This window comes from Phoca vitulina, unplaced genomic scaffold (genome assembly GCF_004348235.1).
Source record: "Phoca vitulina isolate PV1807 unplaced genomic scaffold, GSC_HSeal_1.0 scaffold9, whole genome shotgun sequence".
NCBI lineage: Eukaryota > Metazoa > Chordata > Mammalia > Carnivora > Phocidae > Phoca > Phoca vitulina.
The window spans coordinates 21,393,563-21,418,276 of NW_022589712.1; the positions used below are offsets into that span (position 1 = coordinate 21,393,563).

A 24,714-nucleotide genomic window follows, 5' to 3' on the forward strand; every position below is an offset into this window, starting at 1 on the left:
TTTCTTCTCTCTACCTTATCTTCCCCAAGTATAAATACCTTCTGCATGGGATGGTGGACAGAATGAAATGAGATAATCCACGTACAAGTCTTCGAAGAGTGCCTGGCAGAGTAAGCTCTCTTATATGCTGTTATTGTCTCTTCGTGATTTTTAATTCACTTAAAAAGCCAAAGGATATCCAGCAACTATAATTGTATAAATATTAGTATAAATAGTGCATTTGCTAATATACTACCAACAGTTTATGACCCATCTCACCTATAGTCATAGGTGAACACTCATATTTGGCGGTTTAAATAATTTTTGTTTTAATGCCCTTATTGTAAAATCTCTTCTTTTCTGAGTACAAAAGCAACACATGCTCTTCTTTATTTTTATTTTTATTTTTTATATTTATTTCTATATTTTTATCTTATTTTATTTTTTAAACTAAACAGTTTCTGGCCTTTCTTGTGGATGTTGCTTGTGTGTGAGATAATCTTTTTTTAGCATCGTTTTTTTTTCCTCTCTTTATTTATATTTTTTAAGATTTTATTTATTTGTCAGAGAGAGAGAGAACACAAGCAGGGGGAGTGGGAGAGGGAGAAGCAGGCTCCCCCCTGAGCAAGGAGCCTGATGCAGGGCTCCATCCCAGGACCCTGGGATCATGACCTGAGCAAAAGGCAGACGCTTAACCGACTGAGCCACCCAGGTGTCCCAACACATGCTCTTTTTTAAAGAAGAAGGGGGAGGAAGAGAAATCAAATGATACAGAATTGTTTTACTTGGAAAGTAAAAATCTCACATCATCTAATACTACTACTATATATAATAACTATATATAAAATAACCAATCCAGACTCTTTTCTATTTTATAAGGTTGTGAATACTTAAGAGACAACATTCAGAACTGATCCTGACACTGTGAAATATGGAATGGTTCCACAGTAAACCATAGGAGTTCTCTGGGGTTTCTTCCTGCCAGAGGCATCCCTCAGGGATGCAGGCCTGTAGGGCATGTCCCTCTGTATTCTCTACCACTAACATTTTTGTGCAGGTGAAATCAGGAACAATGAAAACAACCTGGAAAGGGGAAGGAAGTTCTAAAAAGGAATAGAATCCTTCTTTTTTGCTTTCATGTTTAAGAATCTCAAAATGGTGATCCCAATTCCACACATCCCAGAGACAGTAGAAGAGTCTTAAGGGGTTCTGTCAGTCTGAGGACCGCTATCTTCAAGATTCAGTGTTTATAAAGTCAGTGACCAGGTTTTCTTTGGGGAGCAGATAAATAATTTTAATTCAGTAAACATCCCCTGAGCATCTCCCTCATACATGTCTCACGAAGGTAAGCCCTATTCCCCACCCCAATAGTAAGTAAAGTTTTGTTGTTAGTAGTGGTAGGCTTTGTTTTGCTTTCCAGTTGGATACAGGACCATGGAGGGAAGAAGTCTTGCCCCTCAGCTAGCTCACATGAGTCCTGAAAGCAAATGTGGTGTAGGAGAGAGGGTGCTCAGCTAGCCATCAGAGGACTTATCCTCACTTCCATCTCCAGCTGTATAAAGTCGAGCAAAACTTCGCATGACTTGGAGTGGCAGGTTCCTCACCTGTAAAATGGTAATGACACTACCTATCTCATAAGGGTCTTTTTGGGGGAAGGTAGGGGTGGAGGAGATCATTAAATGATGTAAGTAATGCACATGAAAGCACTCTATATATCTGAAAGTATTTTACAAACGTGGTATTAGAAATTATTATGTTCTACCATTGCCATCCATCATCAGTTTACTGCCCTAGGTAGTTTATTCAAAATACTACAAGTACTACCCCTTAAGAAACACGTACAGACCATGTGATCTAAAGTGATCCTCTAACACCACACAACTATTCTATTACCAGGTTCTATATTATTAAACTACTCAGGGGACAGAATATTAATGCCCTATATTCACTCAGAACCACAGCAAAGTAGGAGTTGATGTTTTTCATTTACTGTATGAAGGAGGGACAAGGGAACAAACTCCTTTATAATGAAAACTTTTATTTCAAAATGAATATCTCACATTATCCCTGTCGAAGAAGACAAACAACAGCTCCTTGCAAAACAAAAGTAACAAACTAGAAAGCAGGAGCTGACCAAACTTCTTACACATTTACCCCAATAAAAACCGTTCCACGTAGCAGTTGTGCTGTTTAGTGCTATGTAGAATCAATACCTTTAGGTGCTGAGAAGTAATCTTACAGATGTTTTAATATTAACAGAATTTACAATTTCCCTTATGTGGGAGCTTCCATTTTGAATAAAAGGGAAGTTGCATCTTTACAGTGGTATTGGTAATATTCATAATTGGAATCAATAGATAATTCCTATCTGTCAGGTGCCTGGGTGGCTCAGTTGGTTAAGCATCTGCCTTCAGCTCAGGTCATGATCTCAGGGTCCTGGGATTGAGTCCCGCATTGGGCTCCCTGCTCAGCAGGGAGTCTGCTTCTCCCTCTCCCTGCCACTCCCCTTGCTTGCTCTCTCTCTCTCACCCTCTCTCTCAAATAAACAAATAAAATCTTTAAAAAAATTCCTATCCAAAATTGCGGAAAATTCTCTAGCTAAAGAATAATTTTATCTATTCCCCCATGCACAGACTGTCAATATCCTTGTAGATTAATTCCAACAACCATAAAATGCATATAATTCTAAGTACCATAACTTTCTGTTGAGCATTTATTAGATTTTAGCATTATATTAAAATATCTCAATTTTATTAGCTAAAATATTTATAACAGCATAGAAATGATGTCATGTTAGGTTTATTTTATTTTTATAAACCAAGTTGGGCACCCTGTTAACTAGCTTTTAAGTAACATTCATAAAATAAGCTATGGGATTGCTGTTCTTGTGCATATCTTTCAGGACGCATGTGTTTGCCTGGGCTACTATGAGAGAGACTTTTATGTGTTTATTCAACGGGTATTTGGTGAGTACCTACCATGTGCCAGGCAATATGAGAGGATAAGGTTAGCAAAAGAGATGTGGTCTCAGTCCCTTCAAAGTATTTTTTTAGATAAGCAACAACAGAAAAAAAAAAAAAAAACTTATAGAAAGCACTTTTTTTTTTTTAAAGATTTTATTTATTTGACAGAGAGAGAGAGTGGCAGGCAGAGGGAGAGTGAGAAGCAGGCTCCCCACCAAGCAGGGAGCCCGACGCGGGGCTCAATCCCAGGACCCTGGATCATGACCTGAGCCGAAGGCAGACGCTTAACCGACTGAACCACTCAGGCGCCCCAGAAAGCACTTTTAAAGAAAAAAATGCAAATTAAGAAATGTCAAATAAGCTTCTGATATACTTAAAGTACAGACAGAGCTGAAACCAAAACCGACTTATGCAACTTCCTGATTTTTGACACACTTAAAGACAGAACTCTGAAGATAATGAGGGAGCTACAACTTCGGTTTTCTGTGCAATGACAAAAAGTTTCTTAGTTTCAACAACTGTTGTCAACTATGACACAAAGATATAATAGTTTACTATTTAAAAGAGGAAGCAAAGTCTAATAAACCTGCATTGAACCCCCAATTTGCTCTGAGCAAACTGGAATAACACTACCAACCTCAAGGGGTGCTCAGTGAGGTGCCTGACGCACAGTGAGTGAATTCTCAACAAATGCATACTTACGGTTTTACTCCTGATGGTAAACATACACACTTTCCATGAACATCAACAGAAAATTTGTAGATGATAGTTGAGTTATTTGCTTTTTACTTACTGCCCCCAATCTATCTTGGCCTAAAGAAACACCACTATGGCCATTTTATCCTGCCCTCCTTCTAGACATGCCCTCCAAGCAGAGATGACCCTCACCCCTCCCTACTCCTCAGGCAAATCCAAACTTACCCACTTAAACATCCCAGTCCTATGTTCAGTCTCTACTTTTTAAGGCAATAATAGCTATTTTGATGAATATATCTGTTCTTATGTGCTTGTAGCTTAATTTACCACTCATTCTAGAAAACACATTTGTATTTTTAAAGATGACCTCTATATTCTGGATAAGATGGTAAATTAAACAGTATTTCTGCTCCCTTCCAAAATCCTACTAAAAGAACTTTCACAACGGCATAAGCCAACAGGGAGAAAGAGCGGAGAGAAGAGAGCAACAATAAGATTCTGGAAGCTGTAAAGCAAGTGGGCGAGAGATAACTAACCTAACAGATATTTTATTTTTATTTTTTTAAACAATTATTTTTTTTAAGATTTTATTTATTTATTTGAAACAGAGAGAGAGACAGTGAGAGAGGGAACACAAGCAGGGGGAGTGGGAGAGGGAGAAGCAGGCTTCCCGCTGAGCAGGGAGCCCAATGCGGGGCTTGATCCCAGGACCCTGGGATCATGACCTGAGCCGAAGACAGACGCTTAACGACTGAGCCACCCAGGTGCCCCTGCCTAGCAGATATTTTAAAAAGTTGAATCCTAAGCTAACAGTGGAGAAGACCAAGAAACAACCATGAGATAAATACCCTGGAATCAGAACGAAAGGCCGAGTACCTCTGAAAAGGGAGGTGATGGTGGAGTAACAACTAAGTTTGGTGAAAGCCTTTTTAAGAAGGGAAAGGACCTGTCACCCCTTATCCCCCCTTGGCAGGAGAGTACAGGCTAGACTCTGAAGCTATACCAGGAGAGAGGTACTTATCTGAAGAGAGGAGGATGAGGAGAATGTTTTTTTATATGAAATGTGGACCTCCAAGTCCTCCTCTTTCACCTATTGTCCAGCACAGCGACCCATATTCTACAGGCAGGAGAATGAGAGATGTTCTCCATAAAGTGCAAAGGAAAAAATAAAGAGGTTAAAAATAATAAACAGAATTGGGACGCCTGGGTGGCTCAGCTGGTTAAGAGTCTGCCTTCTGCTCCAGTCATGATCTCAAGGCCCAGGGATCAAGCCGCACTGGGCTCCCTGCTCAGCGGGGAGTCTGCTTCTCCCTCTCCCTCTGCTCCTCCCCCAGTTCGTGCTCTCTCACTGTCTGCTCTCTCTCTCTCTGTAAAATAAATTTAAAAATCTTTAAAAATAATAATAATAAAGAGATGATGAGGAATTTGGAGGTCCAGTACTTTAATTTCCAATTCTGAATAACAAGAATTTCAGAGAGAACACATCATAAGGTGGTGGGGGGTGGGTAAAGAAACAGATCACCTACAAAGCATCAAGAGTCAAGACGCTTTGGACTTCTAAATGGCAACACTGGAAACTAAAAAATAATGGGACAATGCCTTTAAACTTTTGAGGAAAATACTTTTTCAACCCAGAATTCTAAGCTCAGCCAACCATCAATCAAATACGAAGTAGAATAAAAACATGTTCAGATAGACAAAGTCTCAAAAACAGATTCCTATGTTCTTTCTCAGGAAGAGACTGGGGAATGCATTCCAACAAAACAGGGAAGTGAAGCAAAAAAGACACAGACTATAGAATCTTAACCTGAAATCCAGCAGAGGAGAGAGGCAGAGAGCAGCCCAGGATGATGGCAAAGGGAAACTCTAAGATGAGAGCTGGGCACCTGACTGGAAAGACCATCTGTCTAGATTAGGTAAGTAGGTGACACGAGAGATTTCTTCAGAAAGATGAAACTCAGAATTACTGATGGGTCAAAATTTCTTGGGAGGAGATTTAGACAATTTGGGATTGAATAGGTTGTAAGTATAAATAAAACTAAACTAACAAAAACAGCAACAAACCCAGACAATTAACCTCCAGGAAAGTAAAAACAGATTATGTGGTTATAGGAGAGTAATCTTGATATAAAACATGGATCTCCTGTGATTAGCATGCTCATAATCATAAGCATATAATTATTAAATACTGATCTAACTCAAATTAGGATTCTGCTGTATTGGGAGGATGGGATGAAGGAATAAGAGAGGTGCATATCTCTGGCAGTGAGGGCTAAAATGAGCTAAATCATTATCTTCTGTACAGGGAAATCAACAGATAATGCCCAAAATGGAAAAATCAAGAAATAGTAATAGAAGCATGTTATTTAGAGATATAAATATAAATACCAAAAGAATCAGTAAACATAGTAAACACAATAAAGAAAAGGTATAGTAAACATATGTGCCTTGGGGGAGAGGGAGATGAAATAGAAAGAGACCTTTTTTCTTTTCTTTTTTTTTTTTAAGATTTTATTTATTTATTTGACAGAGAGAAAGCACAAGCAGGGGGAGCAGCAGAGGCAGAGGAAGAGGGAGAAGCAGACTCTCTGCTGAGCAGGGAGCCCAATGCGGGGCTGGATCCCAGGACCCTGAGATCATGACCTGAGCTGAAGGCAGACGCTTAACTGACTGAGCCACCCAGGCGCCCCTGAACCTTTTTCATTAGACTTTCATTGTTCATTAGTTTTATAGAACTAGTTGAATCTTTAATGATGTATGAATGTTTGATAAAATTAAAAACTAGAGAAAGGAAAGCAAGGAAGGGAGAGAGAAAGAGAGAGAGAGAGAAGGAGAGAGAGAGAAGCAAGCAAGAAAAAAGAACAAAATAGGCTTTCGGAAATCAAAAACACTAGCTAAAAGGGCAATGCTGTAAATTCTGGCTGAGGGGTAACCAGAAGCTCTCCATCCTGCCTGCTTACTTCTTTCTCTCTCTTTTTCTTAGAGAACCATCTCTTTACAGATTCCACTTTAGAATGAACATTTAGATGCATTTATAAATGGAATCTGGAATTCTCCCCCAAGTTAATTTTTTTGACTGAACTAAATCCAAAATTCCTGCCAGGGTTAAAAAAAATTCTAAAAAAGAAAATGATCCTTAAATGAAACTCAAATAATAAATGATTAAAGTTTTTTATAAATTGAAAAGAAAATAGCACTCGTGAAATGGGGAGCGCCCTAGCAGATATTACCACTTGTCATAAGACAATAATTAAAAGCATAATAATTTTGCAAACATAAAAATTAGATTAGTGGACATGAACACAACATTGAGGAATAGATCAGTTATATGTAAAATGTTAGTATATGAAGAGGCATACCATCAAAAAGTAATAGTGAAGGAGAAGAATATTAAGCAACTAGGCTGGTATAATTGAGTAGCAAGAATTTATTCCTCTCTAATCCTTTTATGCTCAGGGACATCAAAGAATTAAAAATGCAAAATCAAACAGAAATACTAATAGAAAGTAAAGTTGAACATCAGTACTCTGGGAAAATAACTTTCTATAAGATGTGAGGCTATGCAAGAAATGCAGAAAAAAGAATAACAAATATTAAGGATTAAAGCAAGAGACTGGAAGAAAATATTTGCACGAAACATAATAAACATTGTGTAGGTATTCAATATTATGTGCAGAGACAATCCCAACTGGTAAGAAAATAACATGACAATAAATTATTGAGCAAAATATGTAGAAAGGAATTTCACAGGAGACAAAATATTCTTAATAAAAATATGAAATTATCATCTACTATTTAGCAAATAAATACAAATTAAAAACAATACTTTAGTTTAGACTTATTATCTTAGCCAAAAATGAGTGGGGAAATCAGAATATAAGATTTATCGATGCTTTAGTTACTAGGACTAGATGGAAAGAATAGAAAATAAAAACACACTTTGTGTACATGGATGGACACAGAGGGTACTAAAGTAAGCTAAGTGAAATAAGTCAGACAAAGACAAATACTGTATGATTTCAAAACAAATGAAAAAACAAAACAGAAACAGACTCATAAATACAGAGAGCAAATTGGTGCTGCCAGAGGTGTGGGAGGTGATGGGATGGGAGAAGTAGTTGGAGGTGATTAAGAAGCACAAACTTCCAGTTATAAAATATATAAGTCACCAGGAATGTAAAGTATAGCATAGGGAATACAGCCAATAATATTGTAATAATGTTGCATGGTGACAGATGGTAACTATACTTATTGTGGTGAGCATTTTGTAATGTATATAAATGTCAAATTGCTATGTTGTACACCTAAAACTAATACAATATTTATATACTATGCTTCAATTAAAAATAAATTTTTAAAAATCCTTATTCTGTGTTCATGGTGTTATCAGTGGTGGGTATAGGTAAGTAGATGTCAACAGAAAGGAGAAAGTGTCTATAGCACTCTAAGTTTCAACAAAAGGCAATTAACTTGACAAATTTTCCAATTAAACAACAACAAAAACATACTGACTAACTGGGATTTTCCTCTTTCAGATGAGTTGACACTACCAGCATTTTGATTCTTTAGGGAACAAACTCCAACTTCTAAAGAGTTTTCAAAAGGAGAAAATATTTCATTTTACCAACATAGCCTTTTATTAAAAAATTCCAATTCTTAATGAAAATATCAAAGTTGAACTAATTTACAATTACCAAAGTATCCAACCAGATTCACAGTGGCCTGACTCATAACCTGTACTTCAGTAATAAGTCAAGTTTGAACTACACAAAATAGAAAGTAGAAGAACAAATGTCGAGAATGATTTCCTAACCATTCATGTACTCAATATATACAGTATTTACAGTAAAAGCCAGACAAAAAAATAAGAGCGTAAATTGACTCATACTTGAAATAAACCAAGGAACATGCCAAAGCATGGGAAGAAAGATCTAAGAAAACACGGTAAATGGTCATAATAGGACATCACATGTCTGTTCACTGAAAGTCACACTTTAAGCCTGAGTTATGTTTTCACTTGCACTATGTTTTTTTTTAAGATTTTATTTATTTATTTATTTATTTGAGAGAGAGCAAGCAGGAGGGGCAGAGGAGAGGGAGAAGCAGACTCCCCACTGAGCAGACACTGATGCAGGACTTGATCCCAGGACCTGGGATCATGACCTGGCCAAAGGCAGATGCTTAACCAACTGAGCCACCCAGGAGCCCCTGCACTATGGTTTTTAATTCTAATTTTTAGTATCAATGTTATTCCAATGTTATGGTGTGAACATATGTCTATGTTGACTTAAGCGAGACCCATACCTCCATCTACACCTAGTAAGTGCTGCTCCATGATGACTTAATCCTCCCTTCCCTACACTCAGCCAAGTGGATGGTATTTTTAGTAATTAAAGTAGACATTCACAGGATAAATATGCAAATATTAGCACTTGGCATATTTGCTTTGTGATAGCAGGTTAAACAAGAAATATGTCCTCAATGGAGAACTAATTTAATTACTTTCTCAACCCAGGGATCACCTCTTAATTCAGATACTATATTTTAGGTTATTTATTTAATGTAATAAAGTATAATAGAAGAGCTGCTGCAGATTCAAAGATTTAAAAATCCAGAGATCACAATCCCCGCCCTCGACGAAGTTTATAATTTATGGGGAGAAAGAAGCCGATACAGAAATACTAAAAGAGCAAAAACTGCCCAGAAAAGGAGAACAAGGGCCCAGCGTGAGCTGCCAGGACAGGCAGAGGCTCGGAACTTCAACACCATTGCTGAATCCTCTCTCACCAGGGCCAAGAATGTGAAGCAGGAAGATGAGGAGCGAGAACAGACACTGACCTCTGAGAAAATGTGCTTCAAACTTGATCTGTGACAGGGCCTGGAGGTAAAGCTGCCGAGTACCCTCCAAGGCCACAGTCATCAGATTCTTAAAATTAACTTTTAAAAAACTGGGATATAAGCCCATGATTTTCAGAGCTTTACATGTATTTTCTTTTACTATGTATTACATGTTAAAACATTAATTGACTTCAAGCAATGGCACATCAAATGAGATGCAAAAGACTTCCTTCTCTGCTCCTTGCTATCTATTTTCCTCATTAAATAAAAGAGTCATGTTCTTGACCTCTCTTTGCCAAAGTGTGCGCTTACATACTGGACAGACACACACACACACACACGAAGGATTGGTCGATTTTAAACTAGATAGACCAAAAGATTTTCCTTTGTTACAAAGACGCCCTTTGTCTTAGAACCAAAGCCAGCCTTGTAGCTTCTATTTTTATACGTTTCAGAAGAATGGGAAACTCTCTAAGCTTAGACTAAGCTGGATGACTGGCTCTATGATCTCACACTTTCTGGCACTTCCTCTTTCCTGATATTTACTATATGCTATTGTTAACTGTTCGACTCCCCATCCTCTCTGCTTGCCCATAAGTTCCACAGGGGCTGCACCTGTTGTGCTTGCCATGTACCCCAGAGCACCCAGCGTACAGCATCAAAATGTCCTAGGAGTTTATCAGACTCTTCTTTAGGTGACTGATACTTCCTGCAATGACCAGACTCAGAATTGGTAGGTTTAAAAGTGCCTTTCCCTTTGAAGAACAGTAACTATTCCTTATTTCAATGAATAAGATAATATATTTTCTTGTCATAGTTCTCTTTCTTATCCTATTGGATGGTCATTTAAAGTTATAAGATAGCACCTCAAAGCTTCATCTGAGATAAAATTTCTTAGAATCTTCTAATTCTACTAGAAAGTTTACTGATTCCTATAAATTCACTGACTTCTCCCCTATGACTATTCGAGGAATTTGGCCTCTCTTACCCAGCTAGTAAAAGGCCAAGTCAGACTCATCCCTCTCTCTTTCCAGCAATCTGGGGCAAAACCAGCCAAGGAATTCGGGACAGTGTTTCATGGCCACACCAGAGATATGCTATGAAAGACAAGGGGTAAGTGTTGTTCTATCAAACCTGCTGGAATTAAGGCTCATGTGTTCCTCTGTTGTTCCACAGTTTTCATAACTTCTTATTTGAAGAATCCCACTAGGCTTGGTCACCATCAAAAGCATAACAGCTTAGGTCAGTGGTTCTCAAAATATAGTATGTATAAAAGTCATCTGTAGAAAATTTTTTGAAAATATCAGTTCATAGGCTCCACTCTTAAAGATTCTGTTTCAATAGATATCAAATGTGGGCCTGGACTTTCTGTTTTCTTTGTTGTTGTTGTTTGGTTTGGGGGGTTGTTTTTAAAGATCCCAAGTAATTCTGAAGATTATAATCTACAGGCTACATATTGAGAGTCACTGGACTGGTCTGGGGCTTTTCAAAGGTGTAGAAAGATGAGAGAGGGAAGAAGGGAGAAAAGAGAGAGAAAATGTAGGTTAATATCACAAAATTGTTTGCCACTCAACAATGGTAAAGCCCAGAATCACAGCAAAGGCCAGTATGCATTACACTTTTGTTCTGGGTCTGGACAGCCAAGGGCTTTTTGTTAGCCGTGGGATCAGAAGTTAGTTTTCTATGAGGCACCTACACGCCACTCATCCCAGCCTTCCCTCACTGGGTTCCCCTTCTGCTCCTCATCTTCCTAGAATTAAGCCTACGTTGTCTTCTTGCTATCTGGTCAGCTATTCTAAATCCTTAAGGGCCTTGGAAAAAATGCCAACTTTCTGGGCTCCACTCAGCAGGGCAACAGTCTGGGTCGGAAAGACACAAACAAGGCTGCAGCAGAGGAGAATACTTTCTTCCATACAATGGTTGTGGATGATGTGATATTCTGATCCCCTTCAGGACCAAGGCCCTCATTCCCCTAATTGCCAGAAATGTTGGCTACTGAAGGCTCAGAGCTCCAGGAATTGCCTTTGACTGAAGGAAGCTGCTCAGTCCAAGACTGCACCTCATGCCTGGGTGTAGCCCATATCCAGTGACTTGTCAATGCAGGGAATGCAGATGACTAGCTCCCCTGCTTGCGGAACAATTCTGAAGGGCCATTCCTGCTCCAAAGTTTCCTGCTATTGAGGCCCCCATTGTACATGCACTGAAGTTCAGTCTCTCCCTCTGCATAATCCTGAGGCTCTCTCTCCCTGACAAGTGCTGTTCCCACAGCATCTTCTGATAAACCTCCTGTATGCAAACCTCACAGTCTATTTGCAGGGAATGTGACCGAAGTTGCTGAACTTGCCTTTTCAGTCAAGCACTGACAGCACAGTGTAGTGGGCCTCTGTACCTGACTTCTTGGGTAATCCAGTGGTCACTTAATTTCTCCAAGTGTGTCCTTCCTCAAGTATAGAATTCGAATACAGATGACAACAACAATAATACTTACTATTTCTGTTTTGCCAGGTTTTTATGAGAATTAAAAGAGAAAACATATATGAGAGTACTTTGTAACTAAAGAAGAGCTACATCATACTATCATCTAACATCTCTATATCCTGGTTTACCATGCAGTAATCAAGGCAGAAGGAAGAAGGATGTAGGATATCTACCAATATGATACCATTCGGCTTACACACTGGATGCTACTTTCTCAAATCAAGAGATTTGTGTTACTAATCAATACAGCTAGGCACAAAATAAAAAAAATTAGAAATAAAGTCAGGTCAGATGTGCTCTACCACGATCCTGAAACTGAAAGAGAAGACAGAACAATATTTGTTCACTCTGTTTCCATATGAAGACAGCAACAGAGCAATTTCCACTCCTCTGTAAAGTCAGAATTCACATTTTTACCCAATAAGTTACGCAATGAGTAATGGAATATCTTTTACATCTTTGAACAGAGAAACAAGTATATAAAATGAGGAATACTTTTCCAGGCAACTAAGTATTTTCTGGATTACCTTGATACTGTATCTACTAAAAAGAAAAGAAAAAAAAAAACACAATACACAAATGAAGTTGAAAACACTGAGTTAGTTCAAGAAGAATAAGTGGAAATTATCAATTCTAAAACTATGCTTTATATTAAAAATTACCAAATTACTGAGCCTTACCAAGAACTTAAATGAGATATACAAATAATGTCTGGTATTCACAGACTCAGAAGGAGTGGCTAATGAACGACTTAATCTGACAGATGGCTTTATTATCAGCAAAACTCACAGAATGATTATAACTGGAAGGAAGCTGAGAGACTTATGAAAGCCCCCAACTTCAGTGATTCTCTGCTCTCAGAGAAACCACAGTTAAAAAGAAGAGGCAAGACAAACCCACATGAAATATTAACCAAAATCCTTCCCTTTCTTATTATTTGAGTACTGAATGAATTACAGATAGGCATACAGGAATTCAGAACAAGGGGTGATCATGTGGGTTGGATCATTCCAGAAGGCTTCGTGTCTTCCATATAGTGGAAAGACATGTCTCCCCATATAGTGTCTCCCCATATAGGGGGAAGCTATAAATACCTTGTTTTCCTGTTAAGCCTGAAGAGATCCTGAATGAAACATCTCCTTCATGCACAGAGAAAATATTTTAAAACTTCAACCTTAAGATGAGTTTGCTGATTCAGTTTAGGTAGAACATTAATTCAGTATTTATAATCCTTAAATAGTTCAAAGTAGAGGTTTTTGAGAAAAAGATAATTAGACCCTGCTTGCTGAACAAATATCAAAATCTTAATCTAACTCATGAAATAATGAGAACAGTGAAGAGCTGAGGCCAGATTTTGGGGGGAAGTGGGGAGCTTGGCTTGTTTGTCAAAAATACCTTTACTGGGACCAAAAGAATCTATCTGGATACTAAAAATAGAAAATAGGTCCCAACCCCTAGAAATCTGAGTCATTTTGCCTAGTTATAATCAAGAAGACAGGGGACACTGCAGGCCAGCTTCACTTAGTAAGATTCTGGAAGTTAGAGGCAAGACCTGCTTCGGGGTAAAACCAGAATAAAACAGGCCCCAGAAGGTAGATCACAAACCGGGAGTGTAAGATTTGGAGTTATGCACCTGCCTGAATTTGTTAGCAATTCTTCTACCATCGGACCCTGCTCTGTAGATTAATATCCCCTGGCCAACCTCTCTGTTTCCCCACGAGAGGAATACTACAGATTTCTGCAACAGATCACTGACTACATCCAAGAAATGCAAAGCAGTGAACATTCAGCGTTTGGGGAAAGTGGCAATCAAGGCAGCTCTCAAGACACATTTGTTGAAGTTCTGGAAACTCACAGCCAGAGTGAGTCTCCATAAAAGTGTTTCAAATTCCCAGGAGAAATTTTCTGATTATTCTAGGCTTATTCCTTCTGTTTTTTTGTTTGTTTGTTTGTTTGTTTTGTTTTGTTTTAGTTCAAAATGGTGGTTTTATTAAAGCGTGGAGACAGGACACTCGGGCAGAAAAAGCTGCTTTCCCCAGACTGTGAGGAGCAACTGATTAAATACTTCAGGGTGGGGTGTAAAGATAAGGGAAGTTTCTAGGCTTATTCTTAGATCAACCAAATATATCTAGGGGTGAAGGTAGGGGGAGCGATGCCATGCAGCACAATAGGGCCACTGAGGGCCCATCTTATATATTGGGCCATCCCTGGACGAGAAAGAATTGTTGGCATCAAGACAATGACTCCAATTTGAGTATACCACAGTGTCTGAGACTTCATTCATTCATTCATTCATTCACTTACTCATTCACTCACTCATTCATTCATTCATTTATTCATTCATTCTTAGAGATACCATGTCAAAGCAATGTGGTTCAGAATGTAAGCTCTGGAACCAAGTGCATGGGATCAATTGCTAGCTCTATCAGTTACTAACATTACGCTTACTTCACCTGTCAAAAGCAGTCAATTGTAGTACCTAACTCACAGAGATGCAATGAGAAGTAGAAGACTGAAGTCACATAATGAGCCTAGAATAGTCCCTGGCACTAATAAGCACTCTATACATTTTAGCTATTATTATTCATTCAAAAATTTTAATGAGCACTGGTTATGTGCCAAGCACTGTATAAGGGCCTCATGGTCCTTTAGCACAAACCTATTCTTCTACTTAGGTTCCCATCCTAGTCATTAACTAGGAATGTAGGAGTCATCCTAAACTCCTTCCTCTCCCTCACTGCCCACCCCTAAAGATGTGGCCAAGTTCTGCCTATTAGACATGTCAGCTCCTTCCCTCTTTTCCACTCCTCACTATCACTGCCTGACTCAAGCCTTCTCCAATTTCTCTTCTCAAATATTACAGTAATCTCCTGTGTGTCTCCCTAAGGCTGGTGTTGTGCTCATCCAATCTATTCTCCATCTTGATTCTGAATTGTCTTTCCAAAACACATATCTGGCAATATCAGTCACCTGCTGAAGTCTTCTATGGGATAAAGTCACAGGTCCAACATGGCACATGGGACTTTGTAATGTGGCCCAGTCTGTCTCCCTAACCCTCACCCCGTGCCCATACTGACCAGGCTGGAGTTCCCTAACAGCACAGCGCTGATCCTTCCGCTGGGTCAACTATCCCTCCATCTGCCCGACAGCTCCCCCTCTTACACTGAGGCTCATTATTTAATCAATAAATACTTCCTAACACCTGCCATGAGTAATGCCTGTACCAAGGTCAGGGAGTACAATGATGAAGAACACACTCAATCCTTTCTTTCTCATAGAAAAAGTAACTTTGACACCCTTGAGGGAGAAATGAAATATGGAAATTGAGAATGAGTTGTCTCAAGTTTAGCATTGTTTCCCCCACTAGTTGGAATACCTTATGGAATTGTAGAAATTGCAAATATTTTGGCATCAAGTCCAAAAGTACCTCAGCAGACTTCAATCTCAACAATAAACTGTGACACAGGAGATTTAGTCATTTTGACTTGTACAGCAATGATGTGTTGGAAAAGATTGATTTGAACTATAAAAAAGCAATAATCAGAAAGTTGTTTCAATATGGTGTTATAAAGTTATAGGCCATTAACTAGCCACTCTGTTTTTCAAAGGTAAGTAACTCTAAGTGCCTGCAACTGTCTAGGGGTAATAACAGGCTCAGTTTCTTTTTACATGGTTATAAATAATATGAAATATGGTTAATTCAAACACTTTAAGAATCATTCCTCTCTAATTAATACATTGTTAAATCACTCATTGAATGAAATGCTTACTGAATAAGCACAACAGGCTATCTACAAAGACAAGTAGATGATCAAACTCAAAACTTTCCTCATTCTTCCAGCAATGATGACACAGTTCATTCAAAATCCCAGATCTGCAGAAATATATCAAGACAGAAGCTCTTCTGTGGACACAGATTTGTCATAGTGCCCATCTCCTTCATTGGATTTTCCAACCTTCCACACTAGTGTTTATGGCCCTTTTCAGCAGCATCCTGTCTTATTTACGATTGTATAACCACACCTCTGTGAAAAGCGTGGCACAAAGAAGGTGCCTGGTAACTGTTTGCTGGGCTGACCTCAGCTCAACTCAGCTCCAACAGGGATGCTGTCCCCTTCTCTACTGTGTGTTGAGACAGTGCATAGTCCTTTCCCAAGAGCCACTACCCAGCTGCAATGGGACCTATCAGCTTAAATATGTTAATATCTCACCTCCAACAGGTATCCACCATTTCAAATATTTTCATGTGGCACTAATTTACTAAAGACAAACTGTCCAAAATATTTGGATTCAGAGAGTGACATTCAATCACTATGTAAAATGACATATTTCTACCATACCATACCAGTGAAAGTAGTAACACTTGGTTATTGAACAATGAACTTAATTTTCTCTTGGGCCTCTGCAGCAAAGCACATGATTTGAATGGTTATCTTACATCAGCCTAGTGACCCTAGCTGGTAGGCTGTACCATCAGGTGCTTTAGGAAACTGAAAACTTGAACTGTTACTTCCTATACCACCAGCCCCAGTTTAGCAGTGCACGCACTTTATATCTTAGTCTTACTTTACACACACCCAGAGTGAACCTCACTTTTCAAAAGTTCATTAACAAAGTCTCACAATTAAAAGAGCAGCCCTGTGAGTCATTTTTGGATACCCGTGTGGAAATAACAACTCCTCCCTTTGCTGAGAAATGGCTTCAACAAGTGCATGAGAACCACAGGAAGTAATACACATCTCAGCTATTGTCAGAGGAGTCTAGAATTCCCTCTCAGGGCTGTGTGGCTCTGGCAGTCACCTTGCCACTATTTCTTGTCTTCATTCTTCTAAAAATAAAGTCTTTTTTATGTGGGCTTGGAAGGAACTATCTCAAGGCAATATCAATTTCTCCGTATTTCCTGGCTCCTGAGTCATATTGTCAAGTTCAAGTCAAGAAGTACCCATTCTGGTGTTTTTGAGAAAGTGCATCCTAAAATAGGGAGTGAACAGCACCTGGGTGGCTCAGTTGGTTAAGCGGCAGACTCTTAATTTTGGCTCAAGTCATGATCTCAGTGTCCTGGAGATCAAGCCCCCTCTTGGGCTCTGCGCTGAGCGCGTGGAGCCTGCTTGAGATTCTCTCTCTCTCTCTGCCCCCCCGCCCCTCCCCCCGCTCACTCTCTCATAAATAAATAAGTTGATAAATAAATTAATTGATTAATAAAAATAAAATAGGAAGTGAACAGGTGATCGCACCGAAGTAATGGCCCCGGTAATTCAAAAGAACTTCAGCCTCTCGACTTAAAACCAAAGTAGTCTTAGGTGCACACTTTGTAAGGGAAGCCTATCAACAGGTACCCGAAGTAATTTCAATGCAGCCCTAAATGCGTAGTCCCTTGCCCACTGAGAGAAAAAAAAAGTCACTCCGCTGTACATGAGAAACCCAGGGCCGAGTTCGCTGAGGCGCGAGGCGGCGGCGTGAGCACCGCGGCCGGACCCGAGATCCCCCCAAAGACATCCCTCGAAGCCCAGCCAGCGAGGCCACCCCGGCGTCCCCCGCGGCTCTCCGCGCACAGCCTAGCGGGGCGCATCCTCGCTCCTGGGCCAGTTAAGGAGAGACAAAGAGGTACAAAGGGAAAAAACGAACCAGGAACAGGACCGAGCGCGCGAACCGGGAAGCCCTGTCCTGCGCGGGCGCCGGTCCTACGCTGGGAGTCGTGAGAAGGAAGGAAACCTGTCGCGCGACTCCTGGCGGCGAGGCTCCCGGCGCCTCCCGCGGCGGGGACTGGGCTCTTCCTCAGCCGCCCGAGCTCCGCGCCGCCGCCACCGCATCTGGACGCCGCCGGCCCAGCCCCTGGTGTCTGCAGCGCCCGCAGCTGGGGGAGCAGGCCCCGCCCCGGGACGACTGCGCCGGCCGCCCGCGCGTCCGTCCCCGCCCCTCCCGGAGTCCATGCGCCCCTGCGGGTCAGCTCCAGCCGCCACCCCTCTCATGGGCGCCCACAGGCCCTCTCCGCGTGCTGACCGAGGCACCTCACCCGCTCCCCCACCCCCGTGTGGGGAGGGGGGCCGGAGGCACCGGACTTTCCCCGGGAATCCCCCTGGCGCTGGTGACGTTTGCCAGCCGGACCCGTGCAGCCGGTTCTGAGTGTGGGTGTGAGTGCGAGAGGCTGGGGCCGGCCCTGCACCTGATGGGACCCGCCAGGAGGCGGGCAGGGAGGCTGAGCACGGTCTTGCCAGAGCCCCCTCCGACTCACCCCTCTCAAGTAGCCCTGAGCCCCAGCCGGGTACATTCATTCATTCAGTACCAACTGAGTGTCCACTCAAGGACTGAGGATACTACCCTGGTTAAAAATAGCTCCAAGACCCTGCCCTCGAAGACCTGGCATTCCAGTGCGGAAAGATAAACGGATAAAGGGTATATTACGCGAAATGGTGGTAAGTATCTTGAAAAATAAGACTGAGGCTCAAAAGTTAGGAAATGCTAAAAAAAAAAAAAAAAAAAAGGCTTCATTGATGGGGAATTTTCAGAGAAATGCAGAAGCCAACTGAAAGAGTTCCCAATGGCTGAAGCTAGAACAATTTGAGCAACAAAATAAATAGTGGTAGTAGACTGCAATCAAAGTAAAAAGAAAATCCATGAGTTCCTAATGATATAAGTAGTTGAATGAATAAATAAATGGTGGAGAGGAGATGCAGAAGAACTTGTAAAAGTTTATGTGAAGCACAACTTCCCACTCCTTGCTCAAAGTGACTAATCCCAAAATGTAAGGTATGGAAAGGGGGAAAAAGAGTAACTTCACAATGGAGACACCTAAAAAACACGATCTTGGCCAAATGATCAAGGTCAACATTAACAGTCATAAATCATATTGATAGTATACACTCTTGTTATGTGATGAAAATGTCACTTTACTTCTGTGGCCTTCCTCCCCAGGCCGATAACCCCAGCTTATCATAAGAAAAACATCAGACAAATTCCAGCAGAGGGACATCCTACAAAATACCCCACCAATACTTCTCTAAGCTGTCAATGTCATCAAAAACAAGGAAAGTCTGAAAAACTGCCACAGCCTAGAGGAGCCTAAGGAGACATTACACTTAAATGTTTATGGTATCCTGAATGGGATCCTGCAACAGAAAAAGGCCATTAGGTAAAAACTAAGGAGGGTTTACCTAGGTGGCTGATTCAGTTAAGAGTCAGTCTCTTGATTTCCTTTCAGATCATGATATCAGGGTCGTGAGATCAAACGTTAGAGGGCTCCCCACTCAGTGGGGAGTCTGCTTGAGATTGTCCCTCTCTCTATACCCCTCCCCTGCCCCCGCTCATGCTCGTGCTCTTGCTCTCTCTCTCTCAAATAAATAAATAAATAAATAAATCTTTTTTAAAAACTAAGAAACTCTGAATAAAGTATGGACTTTAATTAGCAGTATAGTATCAAGATTGGTTCATTAGTTATGATGATGTGCCATACTAATTGTAAGATGGTAGTAATAGGGGAAAATGGGAACAACATTTATGAGAACACTTTATACTATCCTTGCAATTTTTCTGTAAATTAAAACTGTTCTAAAAAATGAAGTTATTTTAAAAGTTAAGCAAAATAAGAGAGATGAGGGGTGTTATAATAAACTAAAAACAAAAAAAAGGGGGGGTTATTTCAAAGGTCTCTAAGATAAGAAAACAGTTTGAGGGAGGAAACAATATGGATATTTGGGTTATGACCATTTCCAGCAGAAAGATCTGCAGATATAAAGACCCTGAGGCAGGAGCATGCTTGGCTTCTAAGAATAGTATCAGTGTGGGTGGAACAGAATGAGTGGGGGAAAGGCAATGGGTGGTGGAGCTAGGGGTGGAGAACAGTGTATGTAGGGCCTATGTGGTCATGATAGTCTTAATATTTTATCCTGATTGAGAAAGGAAGACGTTGAAGAATTTTCAGTAGAGGAGTGACCTGATATGGCTTTTTTTTTTTTTTTTTTTCTGTTGTGTTGACAAATTAGGGGAGAGGATGGAAGAAGGCCAATTTTACAAATTCTTCTGCAGGGGAGATTTATCTCCTCTACACCATTATTGATTGAATCTATAGAATGAGTAAAGTAAATTGCCCTCCCCAGTATGGGTGGGCCTCATCCAATCTGTTGAAGGCCTGAATAGAACAACGGAATAGAACAATTCTCCCTGGAAAAGGGAGAATTTGTCCTCTCTGGGCCTATCTTTTTTTTTTATTTAAGATTTTATTTATTTATTTGACAGAGAGAGACACAGCAAGAGACGGAACACAAGCAGGGGGAGTGGGAGAGGGAGAAGCAGGCTTCCCGCCGAGCAGAAGCCCGATGCAGGGCCCGATGCAGGGCTCGATGCAGGGCTCGATGCAGGGCTCGATGCAGGGCTCGATCCCAGGACTCTGGGGTCATGACCCGAGCCAAAGGCAGACACTTAAACACCTGAGCCACCCAGGCGCCCCTCTCTGGGCCTGTCTTTGAACTGGGACATCAATTTTTTCCTGCCTTCAGACTTGGCCTCAAACTAAAAGTTACACCATTTACTCTCCTGCTTCTCAGGCCTTTGGACTCAGACAGGAATTATACCACCAATTTTCCTGGGTCTCAATCTTGCTGACTACAGATCGTAGAAATTCTCAGCCTCCATAATATATATGTTTCATTCATATATACATGGTTCTGTCTCTCCAACAACCCTCACTGATTCAAAACCCTAGCTGTAGAGCTGGTCAGAAGTGGGCAGGTTCTGGATATATTCCCAAGGAGAAGCTGACAGGACTGGCTGATTAATTGGATGTAGGACATGAGAGAGTAAAAGGAATCAGGATGAGTCAAGGTTTTTACTTGGAGCGATTAGAAGAAAAGAGGTTCCTTATGCTAAGCAGGGAAGACTGCTTGAGAAGCAAGTTGTGGGGTTGGGGGAGGGGAGGGAAGGGTTGCTGGGGATTAAGAGTTCCATTTTGGACACTTTAAGTTTGGAGTTGTCAAGAAGCCATTTAGATAGATGAGTCTGGGATAATGCTATTAATTGGGAGTCCTTAGCATATTGGTGATGTGCGGATAGAATTTAGATAGTGAAGTCTGAGCCCTGGGGCACTCCAAAGGTCAGAGATCAGGAAGATGAATAGCTGGAAGAAATATATGGTCAAGAGAGAGATTTTTATTTTTAATTGGAAGATATGCCTGTTTGTATGCTCATGGCCATGAGCCAAAAGAGAAGGAAAAAGTGAGGATGCAGAGGAGTGAAGATCATTGCTGTAGCAATGTTCTTGAGTAGATGAGCAGGGGTGGGATCCAACGCACAAAAGGAATGTTGGGGTTAAATTGGAGAAGATAGAGAAAATAGAATTCTTTTCTGATAGCTGGAGGGGAGGCAGAACATATGGGCACAGATGCTGGTTAATGTGGAGGCAGAAAAATGTTTTATCAGTGAAGAAGCAAGGTTATCAGTGGAAAGAGAGGAAGTTTGAGAAGAGGATAGAAAGTATGAAATATCATCCAGGGACAGTGAGAGAGTAAATAGACTCTGAAAATATAGTCAGATTGCTGGATAACACTAAGGGTTCATTTGAAGTCAGGGACCAGGATATAAAGGGAGGCCAGTTGGTATAGTTATGTATTCTCACCAGCCTCATTTGCCTATTTGGGTACAAATAATGCTAGGCAGAGATCCAGATACAACCAGAGTTTGGAGTTGACAGCTGAATATGTTGGAGGAGAGAGGGACAAGAGCATGGAGCATCTATGCAAGGGAATGATTATAAGGAAGGACCATGGCATTTAAACCAAGGAAGGAGAGAAAAGAGGACATAAATGATGGTGTTGAGGAAAGTGAAAAGGTGTTAGGTTAATGGATTGGAGGCCCCAGGATGTCAAGGAATTGTGCAGTGGGGGATTAGAGAGATTCAGTTGGAAAAAAGCAAGTTGGTTATCAGAGAGTGGGATCTTTGAGACTTAGATGATGAAGGGCTGAAGATGCTGATAATGACAAAGTCTAGACTGACCTGGGCTTTCTGCAATTGATGTGCCCACCCCCATCTAGGCTCCCAGGTTGGTCTCCTATGTTTTATACATTTTTTCTGGAGAGATTGGCTCTCACCTCCAGTCTGGATTTTTTGAACCATGAGTATGGATGAAGACTTTAGGGTAAACACAGATAAAGCAGGACAAGCGCTTGGAGAGGGGGATATCTGCTACATGAAATGAAGTCTTGTCCTCTGTATACACTATCTTGTATCCTACTGCCATCCCAAATTTGAAGTGCTCATAAACCCACTGAATCTCAGGATTGGAGGGTCATCTAACCCAGCCACCCCTCTCAAGTACAACTCCTCCATCACCCTCAGTAAATAGTCATTTTTTATCCCCACACCATGTAGTAACCACCAACCATCATTTCTCTTTGCCATGCTAGTTTGCAAACTCCTTGAGGACATATTAGTTTAACCTGTCTTTTTTGTGTGTGATACAATATATGTGACATAAAACTTACCATTGTCACAATTTTAAAATGTAAAGTTCAGCTCCATAAGTACATTCACATTGTTACACAATCCTCGCCATCCATTTCTAGAATTTTTTAGCTATCCCCAACTGACAACTCTGTCCCATTAAACACTTAATTCTCCAATCCCCCACTCCCCAGCCCCTGGCAGCCACCACTCTATGTTCTGTCTCTGTGAATTTGACTATTCTAGACATTTGTATAAGTAGAATGGAACAATATGTATCCTTTTGTAACTGGCTTGTTTCACTTGGCATAATGGCTTCAAGGTTTATCTATGTTATAGCACGTGTGTCCGAATCTTTTTCCTTTTAAAGCCTGAATAATATTTCTTTTTCAGTCATTGCTTTCATTTTTCTGGTGTGTATACCCAGAAGTGGAATTGCTGGATCATATGGTAATTCTCTGTGTAATTTTTTTGTGGTATCATCACACATTTTTCACAGAAGCTGCACCGTCTTACATTTATACTAGCAACACACAAGAGTTCTGATGTCTCCACCTCCTTGCCGACACTTGTTATTTCTTATAACCTAGCTCTGATTTCCTCTCTACCTGACACGCTGCTAGGCACATGATGTGGTATGAGTGAACGAACAGCTGTTGTTAACCCTGTTGAAAAGGGAAATGAGATTAAATGAATCAGCAAGCCCCATCTTGCACATCTTGTTCTAGATTCGCACGGTCCACTATTTTAGCCACAGGTAGCTATTTAAATTTAAATCAATTAAGATTAAGCAAAATTTTAAATTCACTTCTTCAGCTCAGTGACATTTTCAGCGCACAACAGCCACCATAACTAGTGGTTATTAGTGTCCACTGTATCGGAGTGTGCAGACTAGAACACTGCTGCAAACATTACCAGTTCTTTAGTTACTATATTGGGCAGTGCTTTCTAGATCCTGCGAGGGCCCTGTGCTTTGTCTCACAAATCATATTTGGATAAGCTTTTCCAGAGTTGGACAGCTTAAAATTTAAGATAAAGGTCTTTCTTTCAGGAGGGAGGAAATATGCTACCTAAAAATTCTATGGCCCTTAATACATAAATGGCTGCCACACAAGGTCTCAAATTTTTATGTTTAAATATTAGATTTGGACTTTCAGTGATTATGTGGTTCTATTGCTCTCGATGATTACCTTTATGAACACAGATTTGCTAAACTAGATAAGCCTTTCTCTATATCACTCAAAACAGTTCTTTATTAAACCATTGGTTTCAAAAAAATATTTTTAGATTCAGATTGGAAATCAGGTTTCTACTTACTACTTTATACCCAAAGCCTAACATGATACCTAGGATATTAGAGACTCTCAATAAATATTTGTTGAATGATGAGTGAATGGATGACAAAAGTAAGCACTGAGCAGAACTTGGGAGCTCAGGGCACTGAGATAACATTTTAGAGGGCGGCATCCAGGTGTAATGAGATTTAGGAATATGGATCTAGCACTGTTTGTTTGTTTTTTTTTAACAAAACAGGGATTTTAAGCCATGTTCTTTTCTCTCATTGTTCAAAAAATAGCTTAAAACTTAATTCCTGTAAGGATCTTGTCTAGTACATGTTTATAAAGCTTCAACTCTTTTATAAACACTGGCCACCAATGAATATAATAACAAGAACAAATTCTAGGTTTCAATAATGTCAGCATGTGTGCGGACACCTTCTGTTTGCCCCTTCAGATTTACTTTCTACCTCCCTCCATTCTGCTGTCTACCCTGGATGGTTGATCTTAATGGATGATTGCAACAGGCAATCCTGTTGGGCTTAGCCAATAGGGAAATCTAGCAGGAGAGCAGAATGAGGTCGGGGAATTTATTCCAAGCAGAGGGCTATCTGTGTTCCTCAACAGAAGGTCACTGTTCCTCTAAGATGGTCTGTTCTGTATGATTCCCTCTCCTTCCTGGTTCTGATTACCTCTCCCTACTCATGGTTCTCAGGCCTGGAGTATGACCTCCTGGGAGTCCCTATGGTTTCCACTCTGCCTATACCTTTATAATATTACCTTTATTTATAAACCTTCATCGAATTATTCTAATTTGAATGTGCCATCTGTTTCATGTTGGGACCTTGAACAGCCATCCTTAATCAGCTATACCGTAGTGTCTAAATCCCTGCTCTGAAAATTTTATACCTACAGTCCTTACAAAAATGTTCCCTGATAGTATTAGCATCTCCTTATTTCAATCTACCGGTTAGCTTTATGAAGAAACCATGTTGTATGTCATATAATATAAATTTTTCTCCAGTACACTCAGACTAGAAAAATATTCTAA

General features: G+C 40.4%; 1 protein-coding gene across 1 annotated transcript in view; it reads right to left on the reverse strand.

Moving 5' to 3' along the window:
* The window catches only part of STX11 (syntaxin 11), a 37,778-nt gene extending 20,006 nt beyond the window's left edge, over positions 1–17,772 (reverse strand). Inside the window, exon 1 of the mRNA XM_032407736.1 lies at positions 17,580–17,772. The gene's annotated coding sequence lies outside the window, so the exon portion shown is untranslated. The remainder of the gene's footprint in view (positions 1–17,579) is intronic.
* Positions 17,773–24,714: the final 6,942 nt, after the last annotated feature.